This window comes from Ambystoma mexicanum, chromosome 10, assembly GCF_040938575.1.
Source record: "Ambystoma mexicanum isolate Mex_15411 chromosome 10, UKY_AmexF1_1, whole genome shotgun sequence".
Lineage (NCBI taxonomy): Eukaryota > Metazoa > Chordata > Amphibia > Caudata > Ambystomatidae > Ambystoma > Ambystoma mexicanum.
This window is the reverse complement of record NC_090932.1, coordinates 76,289,679-76,300,953: the sequence shown is the minus strand read 5'-3', so window position 1 is coordinate 76,300,953 and position 11,275 is coordinate 76,289,679. Positions and strand designations below refer to the sequence as shown.

At 44.5% G+C, this 11,275-nt stretch overlaps 1 long non-coding RNA gene across 1 annotated transcript; it reads left to right on the top strand.

Annotated features, from left to right (window-relative positions):
• Positions 1 to 1,012: 1,012 nt before the first annotated feature.
• LOC138493125 (uncharacterized) lies at positions 1,013 to 10,578 on the top strand. Its single transcript, XR_011276270.1, has 3 exons — positions 1,013 to 1,140; positions 9,735 to 9,793; positions 10,250 to 10,578. It is a non-coding gene; the product is annotated as an uncharacterized lncRNA (long non-coding RNA).
• The last annotated feature ends 697 nt before the right edge of the window (positions 10,579 to 11,275 follow it).

Here is an 11,275-nt window from a genome sequence, read left to right as displayed (position 1 = left end):
GTACATAATAGTGCATAACAGGCTATATTTCGAAATAGTGCACTGTTTCTGACATATCTAGCTGTATCTTATGATATGTGGCGGCATGAGGGTATATGGTGATCATATGAGTGCATGCAGTGACTGTAGATGGGGAAATGAAGTGGCAAGTGGTGATCTGATAATCAAATACTCTAATCGGGCAAGTGAGGCAGGCCACGGGCATACGCGCAGTACCTGGGCAGAAAGAGCTTTTCAGTGCCATAACAGAGATCTATGTGATAAACTCGTGCAGAAAATATGCCAATGATTCCATTTGATTTTTTCCTTCTCCCTAAAACTCCTTCCCCAACATATTCTAGGACTGCTGTTACTTACTGTTCTAAACTCCAGTCCTAGAACACGTGTTGAAAGTGCTTGATTTTATTCAGGGGTCAAATGGGGGTAGGTATCTTCCCCAGGTTGCATTTTCCTTGGCGAGTTCATCACTGGATATCCATGGGAGAGTGTGTGCACGTACAGAGGCCAATACCTGCCCATAATGGCCTGCCTGATGCCCATCTGCCTACGCTACCCATTTCAATGCCTTCCTTCTGCAGCAGCTCAGGAATTCTGCAGAATGTACTACACAGTGAAAGGTGGCATTTGGGGAAAACATGATTGATTTTTTTAACCTGGCAAGATAATACTTTGGGCTGAATTGACTGTATTGACTAAATACGCAATGCTGGCATAAAACAAGAGCATTTACTAAAATTGGTAAACGAATAGTTTGGGATGAAATTTGCCTCATAACTCATACTGATTTAAAGGGATTTTCCGCTGATTTTATTGCGTCATTTGCATGGTGCTGGAGGACACCTTTTGCTGCTATGGCAGTTATTTCATGACTGCTGTGGAGATATTTCATGATTTATATTGGTAGCCTTTTAAGACCTCATTATCACTAAAACCCTGCGCTGTCTGAGGTCTGAGCCTGTAAAACCAGTGTCACCGGAGGGAGTTCCTCACTCTGAGGCCGTGCCAGGCTTCAGCCACCTCAGCAGCAGCTCTGCTGCCTGCGGCTGGAAGGTCTGTGTAACCTGAGGGATGGCTCCGCTGTCTAAGGCCTGGGATCCTGCGAGCGGCCCACCTTCTATTCCTGCCTTCCTGCCCTCCCAGGTAAGTCTATCTCCTTGGAAAGGATAGAATGGGCACACGAAAGTAAGTGTTGGAGGAAATGTTGAAATTCCTCTGAACATTGTTTTTATAGCCAATTGTTTGGCGGGGGGAATCTATTGTAAAAAATCACTTTTTAAAATTAAAATTAAAAATGATGAGAGGCTGTCAGAGATGTCTGCGGCACAGGAGTCCTGTTAAGTGTGCTCTGCGCGCCTACCCAAGGCCTTCGCCGAACCTTCTTACTCCTCCAGCTCCAGTCTTCTGCTAGTGCTGCGCTTCACTGCCACTTCAGTGAGGGACAGGCCAGCGTGTTCTGAAAATAAAGAAAAAACAAGCCTCTCACAAAGGTCAGGCGAATTGGGAGGATCGCTCAGGGGCAATGCGTTTGTCTTGGAAACAGAACAGCACTGAGCAGCACAGGTTCAAATCCTGGTCCTGTGCTTAGAGACTCATCTCTTTTATTAAGTGAGTTATACAACATTAATTAATTAAATAAACAACGGTCAGACAGGACACCATCCTGTGGGGAAATCGCTTTTCCATGTTGTGTGATGTAACAGTACAGGGATTTACACCGTGCGCTGTTACCCTTTGCACGGTCGCCGGGTGTTCTGGTGGATCTGAAACAGACAGTGGTGGGTTAGGTTAATGGAGAGAAAAGACAAATGCAAGATATCGGGAGTACCTGGGTACTGTTTACGGGTGTATTTTTGGGTGATCAGTGGCAGACATTTGGGTCTAGCTGGGAGACTCGTATGCCAGTGGTGGTAGGGTGCATCGGTCGTCATGGAGGTATGTAAGTTGCTTGTAGAGTTTTGTTGTTTGATAGCTTCAGGGAGACATTTTAAATTGTTTTGGACGAGTGGTAGAGATTGTCCATGTACTGTGTGTTTGGGAGTGAAGAAGACAATGTTAGTGATGGAGCAAGAAATGAATACCCTGGTCAAACAATTCATTTAGAATGCTGAGAAGCAAAATGCAGCCGGCCAAACATTAAACTAGGTGAAGCAGTCCAACTAGGTCAAACAAGTCATAAAGTGCTAAGGCGCTAAATACAGCGGGGCAAACATTAAACCAGGTCAAGCAGTCCAACTAGGTCAAACAAGTCATAAAGTGCTAAGGCGCTAAATACAGCGGGGCAAACATTAAACCAGGTCAAGCAGTCCAACTAGGTCAAACAAGTCATAAAGTGCTAAGGCGCTAAATACAGCGGGGCAAACATTAAACCAGGTCAAGCAGTCCAACTAGGTCAAACAAGTCATAAAGTGCTAAGAAGCAAAATGCAGCCGGCCAAACATTAAACTAGGTCAAGCAGTCCAACTTGGTCAAAAAAGTCGTAAAGTGCTAAGGTGCTAAATACAGCCGGTCAAACATTAAACTGTGTCACACAGTCCAATTAGGTCAAACAAGTCGTGAAGTGCAAGGTGCTAAATACAGCAGGGCAAACGTTGAAACGGGTCAAACAGTCCAATGAGGTACAACAAGTCATAAAATCCTAAGGCGCTAAATACAGCGGAGCAAACATTAAACTAGGTCAACAGTCCAACTAGTTCAAAGAAATCATAAACTGCTTAGTTGCTAGATACAGCGGGCCAAACATTAAACTAGTTCAAACAGTCCAACTAGGTCAAACAAGTTATAAAATGCTAGGGCGCTAATTACAGGGGACAAACATTAAACTAGGTAAAAGAGTTCAACTAGGCCAAAGAAGTCATAAGGCTCTAAGGTGCTAAATACAGCGGGGCACACTTTAAAGTAGGTCAAACAGCCCAACTAGGTCAAATAAGTCATAAATTGCTGAGGCGCTATATACAGTGCGGCAACTGTTACCTGTGGGCAAACAATTCATACACTGGGGCAACAGCTGAACTAGGGTAAATCATTCGTACAGTGTGGCAGCAGTTATTCTAGGATGCTACTATGACAGTGTCTTCAAGACCGCCTATGTGGGGGGTCCCGATCGACATATTGTACCCTCTTTGTCTTCCTCTCCCCTCTTTCTTCCACCTGTGCTCTGAAGCAGCTTAAGCAGCTAGATACAGGCTGTTTATGTCACCAAAGTAGACACAGTACATAAACCAATATGGACTTCAAGGAAAGGAAATACCAGCAAACAAAGTGGTTACTGCTAAAGTGACTGTAACAATGATGTGTCACATGTATTATTCTGGGAATATTTCCCTAACTTGATATGACAATGGAGAGCCTTTTATTGTGTTGTTTTCTAGACTTTGACCTAACCCCCCCCCACACCGACCCCAGTCCCCACCCCCTGCAACACTGTACTCACATTCACTTCCTGTTCAATAATGGTGACTGCAATTCTTGTAAATAATGGGAACATTAAGTCACATTCCAGGAACCTAGTGCGGAGCCGGCAGCTGATGGTCCAATGGGACACCAGGGGGGCTTAAGCAAAAGTACTGACTGCAAAGACGAGGTGGGCGGTAACCTCTGTGGTGCGTGCACTCCACCAGTTACCAGCCGGCCGAACACGTGCCACTCATTGTCCTGGAATATTTTAGGAGTGCACCAAACCACGTGTAAGGTGGTATTCATAGCCTGCCACCCCCTGTCCATTGTGAATGGTCCAATGTGCTGGACATGCTGTATGTTGCCATTCATTTACTGAACATTCTGTATTAGAGAAGCACCCAAAAGCCTGATGAAGATGGCTTTGTAACTTAGCTAATCTTACCATGTGTCGTTGTCGCAATGTGATTTACATAAATAGCACTGTTGGCCACAGACCCCCTCAACATGACCCAATACCCCAATTACAGTCGACCTTAAGTCATAGGCAGTTCTGCCCAACAGCACTGATTTAATGGGATTTTGAAATGTTTCCTTGTCTACCACTTTCCACGGAAGTTCTTCATGAGGAAATCCCAACCACCCTCTAAAGGTGGATTGGCACGGGTCCCGGTTTTCAAGTTAATCGACCAATGTGCCATTTAACTCATTATTCGCCGCTTATCTTCCCAGAATAATCATCCAAGGGGGAAGCTCGACCTCCCCTGGAGCAGTAGGATTTATTCTGTATTCGATGTTGGCTAATGTTACTGGTCCAGTGAGCTCCAGAGCCATAATTGTGCTAAGACTTAATTAATGTGATGGGCACACTGTGCCATGGACGCTCTGATTGCCCCCACGTAGCAGCAAAATCCAACCTTGCAAGAGGCGGCTTTACTTTAGAGGGACTACATAACCAAAATGGGAAGCTATATTTAAAATCTATTGGGTTTTGTCAAAATATTCCAAAGTGCTCCATTAAGCCCATTTTGCCCCAGTGTTTCCCACTGAATCACTTGGGGAGAAAACCTGCAAACCCTTCTGGAATTGCTATTTAATCTTGTCCAACATTATGGAGTCGGTGTGCTCTAAGGGTTATCATGTGCCACTAATTGACCACTGCCTCATGGGGATGAGAACCCCTAAACCTCTATGAATGTGTCCTTAAATCCTATGCAAATTACAGAAACACCCACGTTACTGGCCCACTGTGTTTAGAGAAGAACCATTTTCCAGGCTATTTCCAAAATAATCCCTGAAATAGATTTCTACTAATAATTGAAAGACTTAGAAAGTGCTTTAAATACTCAGCATGTTGCACATGATTTTCCAAATGTTCCTGGGGTACACCTCTTCCCACCTCACCCAGGTCCCATATGATCCCCAAATGTATACTCCTGGAAAGGAGCTTGCCTGGAGGTTACAGCCTTGTCAGCTTTTTCATTATAAACCCTTCATCACAATCGACAACTTTGGACGTGCCAGTTTTCCTGGGTGTTATGTGTGACGTGTGTGTCACCTGGAGCTTGACATCAAAGAGAAAGAACACAGAAGCCAACATCTCTCTGCACCACTGCTTGGCTGTGGGGGTTGTAAACAAGGAATGACATCATGGACTCTCCGGCCATTTCCAAGCGGGAAGTGTCCCATTGCTCCTGGACACCACTGCCGCCACACACTCATCCTTTGCAGGGACCAGGCACCATCAGGCTGGCAGCACCATGGTAAGCCTGAGTGAACACATTCGGCCAAGTCCCAAATCGCCAGAACCTTCACGGTATTCGAGAGATTCTGCATCAGATGAGCTTCTAGGATATTCAGGTGACAGATTCTGGTTAAGCTCATCCTGATGAAATGTCACTGTAAACATTGGGCTGAAGTGCTCAGACCTTAAACTATAAAGGTACTGCAGTAGGTCAGAAGATCAGAACCTTTTTCGCAGACAATGCTCAAAGAAACCAAAGTGTCTAAGTAACTCATGGCTTGTAACTGGCTGTTTATTTAAACTAGAAACCAACATTAACTCTTTGTTTGCAGCTGACAAAAACATTGCTATCTTTTTTTTAAAAATCACTTAGTGCCAAATTGACAAAAATGAATGCAAATCAAATGTGTGCAGAGGATGTGTTTTTTAATTTGCATTACTTTGAGAAAAGTGAAGTTCACCTTATTCACGATGTGGCTTGGCCATTTCCGATGTGCTGGCCAGCCCCCTTGCATGCATTACTGCCTGGAACATGTATGGGCGTTTCTTGCATGTGGATTCTGGGAGTGCATTTCATTGTGAAATGTGTACAAAATAAAATGTGCCTTTCCAATCCATGTGAGGGATAGTAATGCACATGGGACAGCAGTGGACCATGCCACTGTTGCCCCACACTTAAATAAAAATGCATGCACAGGCCAGAAATGACCCTGTGGTGCATTGCATGTCCCCTGCACCTGTTCCAGAGAGGTCCAGTGGAATTTGTTTGTGCTTCCTCTTTCTGAACTCAGGACGTGTATTGCACATATGCAGAAACACCCCTTATTTGTATGAAAGTGCAAAGAGGGTGAAAGAGGGAATCTAAATGTGTGCACCCCCGATGCACACATTCGGAGGAACTTTGCACACATGGCACATGTTTTGTGGGTGCAAGTGATGAGATACTTTAGCACATCTCATCACTCTCACCAAAATACGTGTTGAGAACAGGCCTCCTACTCTAGGTGTATGCTATGTGTTTTTAGCATTTACGTAACATTGCAATCCCACCTGACTAAATGGCATCAGAGTGTACATAGTGAATGCATGACATGTGACTGACTCTACTCCAACCCTACTGGATTCTCTGAGGTCAGTGACCCGAAGCCATGCACTCTCATTATTATTAAATGAATAACCTCAGTAGTCCTCATGGATGCAAACCCAGCAGAATGAAACTTCGTGCACCCGAGGACTGACTCTTCCCCAGCCCCATTGGCTTTTCAGAGGTCCATGTCTGTAATGAATTCCTTATATTGTAACATTATAAACCTCAATGATACGGTGCTTGACAACCTATCACAGATGAAAATGCGAATGGCATGGGACGGATTCTGCTGGCCTGACATACAATCTTGCAATTTCCCATTTCAACAATACCAATTTGATCACCTTCAGAAGGATGAAAGGCCGAGTTCTCCTTTTCCAGTTGTAAACCTGGGACTTACAGGTTGCACATAGATTTTTGCAGTAAGTGTATTAATCTACTGAGCTATCTCACTGCAGTTAACCTGCCGTTAATCTGATTGGTATTTTACTGGACAACATTCACATATGCACAGGACTCCATTTCCTCTTACTAGTTCCCCTCCGAAACTCAACCAAACCCCCCCTCTCTTCTAACCTTTCCCTCTGTTCGCAAAGTTTTGGAAGTTATTTGTGTATGTTTTTTTCCCAAGAATTAGCCCGAACTTCTCCCAAACTTCCCTGAAGATGTATAGCTCTTTATTCGTTATAAACTTCCCTGAAGATGCATAGCTTGTTATTCGGGCAGATTCGCGCTGGAAGAAAAATTATCGGCAACCCGAGAACCTACACGAATTTCACTAGGAGATTCACAAGAGCCCATGCATCAGATTCAAGAAAGTTCCTCCAGGCGAACAGCAGAGTTAAGAAGAGAAGAAAGGGTTCTCAGCATTCCCCTTACACCATGAAAGATGTGTTCTGTTCAGTGGGTCAGTTATGTTTTCTCTGCCACGTTGTGTCTTTTTCTTACTTCTCTTTCATCTGGAAGCATGTTTGGCTGATGAAATCCTGATCAGAGCATGTAGGGCTTGGCTGAGAAACTGCTCATTAGAGCATTATTAGAGAGTAAGGAATGGACTGAGGAACCATAGCGGTAGGACGTAGGATATAATACCCCACAACATAAGGGGTACCTCACCCAATGTCAAAAGATACATTTGTATATTGTTTGATTGATTGATATATTATTTCTATCGCGATCGTACACAGTGTTTCAGAGCGCGACAAGGCAAGGGAGGGGAACAGGGGAGAACGAAACAGCGATCTTACTAGGTTTGACCAGGCGTCCTTAGCGGGTCCTGCAAGCGGACCAGGATGCTAACAACGGGCCCGTCATTAACGGACCTGTTGTTAGCATCATCCCCACTCCCATTGAGCCCTATGGGGGCTCACATGAGAATGGGGATGTACTGGGGTCGGCTTCCCTGAATGGGGAAATACCAGGCCCTACAAGGTCAGAATGGCCTGGTAATTCCGCATTCAGGGAACCCGGACCCGGTACCCGGAATGAGGGTAGCCATGCCGCAAATGGCGGCATGGCTACCTCCATTCTCGTAATGACCTCCTCAGTCTTGAACTCGGGCCCCAGGCTAATAACACCTGATCTGGCCCACTGGATCAGGTACGAATACTTAATTGTTATATATATTTTTGTAGCGCAAACCTACAGGAGGGAGCAACAGAGTGCTGTGCAGGTCATAGAGTAAAACAATGGGACTGAGATTTTAACAAGGTATCAAGTAAACATTAGTAATAATTCTCACAGCAGAATATAAGGATTGGGGCATGAGCAAGGTAGCCAGAATCAAGGTAACGCCAAAGTATTGTTGGAAGGGCCAGGTCTTCATTTCTTTCTTAAACTGAGGGAGACGTGGACAATCCAGATTGTGACTGGGACGGATTTCCAGAGGGTAGCACGGAAGGACCTTTTCCCGGTTTACTCCTTGCGGACCATTTTAGTTCCTCATCTGAGGATGGTGTTACTAAGAGATGACCTTGTGTCACTCTATGTTTTTAGGTTGTTCATTATTTATCACCATAAGCAGTGAGGCTGACTTTATTGCAGAATATTTATAAATTGACAGTGAGCAGTGCTCCCCTTTCACACCACATAACAGGAGCATGCACTGCCCATCCTGCAGGAGATGTGTTAGATTATTGTGTTTGCGCTCCATATATATATACATTTACCTATTAAAGCAAAGTGGTTCTTGTGTTAAACAGCCCTTGTTCTGTTTGTGACTCAGAGGGAAGTAATTTACCCGCTCCCCTCTTTCCATGAGGTGGTGCTAGGGGGAAACCGGTCTGCCATGCTCAAGGTTTTGCCCACGTCAAGCACACTGTGACGTGTGACGTGTGTCTTTGATAACTGATGCTCCTATGGGTTTCCCTCTTATGGCATTGGATAGTGAGGTGTTAGGATAGGGACCTCCTGATGAGGAGCAGTTTATGAGTGCTGTGTTTTAAAACCACCTTCGACAATGCCCTTTTGAATTGGCCTAGTGTTGTTATTTTTTATTTTATTGGAATGTATTGTGTTGCCTCTGTTTCCACTTTGACAAATGAAACAACAACATACTACATGTGTGGAGAAGGACCCCTTTTCATTTCTCACTCCACAACCTGTTCCAGGGGTTCGCCTTGTGTGTGACGTATGGGGATGTGTTAATGCTTATAAATGCTGGAGCTCCAGTATACCCTTAGGGTATCAGAGGGCCAAGGCTGGTGTACCCAGTGTGACAATGCTGGAGAGGAAACACTGTGTTTTACTTCCCAGTCCAAAGTCACACTTTATATCTATACTGGGGCTCGTGTCTCTTTTTCATCTGGCTTTCAATCTATCTGCATTGTGTGTTATTATTTGTTGTTTCTTTTGTAACAAAAGGCAATATAGGCTGAAACAGTCTTGATTGCAGTTCAATAGGCCTTGTGTAGTGCAGTGCAAGGCGAGTGTCGCTTACTGTAGCATGCCAAGACATGGCTTTTGGGGGGGCCTCAATGCATTTTACAGTATCTTGCATGATTAAGGTAACTATCGATCATCTTCACATTTAAGATTCGAGTTGATTTTACTGTGGGATTAGTGAGTCCAACTGTGGGGAGATGTTACCTTCATGCAGAGCTCAGGTGCAACCTTTCACGGCTTGCAAGGTGTTTGCACCTTTTCACATTGGACATTTCTGTGTATCTGGGATTAAACATGACAAAACAGTAGCTTAATGTCCCTGTCATGTATTTGTGCTGTAAAGGATATTGTATATCGGTCTATCTTGGCTCCAAATCTGTCTCCCATATCCATAAAATATGCCTGTGCTGTATTTTTCTTGTGGCTTCAAAACAATCCTATATGCTCAGGTTTATTTAAGTTCCCAGACATGGGAATTCTGTTCTGTATCTACTGCTTGGCACCCAGTACACCTGCTGTATCTGTGCAACTGGCATGGTGCAGGGGGTTCTGCCACGTGACCCTCAGAAAATCTCTATTATAGACACAATTATATCATTCTTTTAATATTCTCTTCTTCACTTGCAGAGAGCAAAGGCAATGTCGTACATGTGGATTTGTCTGGAGTACTTCCCCTGCAAAAGAAGGTCTGACGACTTTGTCTATGTTTATAGTACATTTTAGACATTTATGTGGTATGATGTGCTGTTATAACACTTTATCATGATAAGTTTAGACGTGTTGTGTACATTGATCCGTACCTTACAGATAACGTAGAGTGCAACATGAATGGTCCGAGTCTTAGAAAAAGAATGCAAGACCTGTACCTGATTTATGTACAGTAGGCATGCAGTGTAGCCCTAGGCGTTAGAGTAGTGCAGGGGTCTGAACCTTGCTTCTTTCTTGATGTTTTGGACTAAAGCTGAAAGGATCACTCACCATTAACTATGCTGGCTAGGGCTGATGGGAGGTGTTGTCCAACATATCTGGAGAGACAACGGTTGCAGATCCTTCGGGTAATGGAACAATGTGCATCTATTGCTGGATTGTAAAATACAGGACAAAAAAACACCAAATGTTATGCTATGTTTTGTTGATTTCAGATATGAGGTCTCAGGCTGCGAGTGCTGTGGTTTGACAACACTGAGAAATGACACTTTCTGCTATGCAGCGACCATACATCTGCCAGTTAGACTGACTACACTCATCCTATCTCGTGATGCAACAGCTGCTGTGTGCCCCAGAGCACACCTGACAATACTCACTCTTTGGTTATCAACTTTTAATGCTGTATTGTACATATGTGGCAATCAAGTACTGTAAAAGCATCCATCAGAATAAAAGCAGTATTCTATGGTTGATCAATTTTGAATGCTGTATTGTACATACATGTACATAAACTACTGAAGGGGCACCCACTCAGAAACTTGATGTAGTGAATAATTGATCAACTTGTAATGTTGCATTGTACATACATGGAAATAAAGTACTGTACGGCCAAAAGATGCCTACTGCTTCGGCCTCCTCCAAGCTCCAACTCTAACCGCCCACCAAATAATTACTAGGGAGTGGATTAGAAACCATTTCGAACTGCAGACACTCACAAAACAAAGGAGGTGATGGCTGGAAGGTTTGGAATTAATCCTAACAACTGGCATTGCTCTGGGCAAACCTCCAGATCATCGTTCTTCACCTGCCAAGCCATTACAGAAGAGGAAAGACCATATGCAAATCAGGCTTGGTCCCACCCCGAAAGGGGCAGTCCAGCCCAAACTGCTAAGCCACATCCCTTCTGCACGAGACCACAAGCATCCCCAAGCATGTTTCAGCCTTGCTGGGCCTCATCAGTGAGGAGTATCTTGGGTCTCTTGCCCTAGCAGACACGGGGCCCACGTCTGGGTAAACCTTTCCCCATCGCTTTTATGACTTTAGTTTGCCTATGTGAGAGAGGGTATGCCCAGACGTGGGTCCTTTGCATGTTGCGCCATAGGGAACCAAGCTGCACCTCACTGAGGAGGACCAACAAGGCCGAAACATGTCTGGTATTGCTTGTGTTTCCATGCAGAGGGGACCTGGCCTAGCAGTTCGGGCAGGGCAGCTCCCTTTAGTGGCAGCACCTAACTGATTTG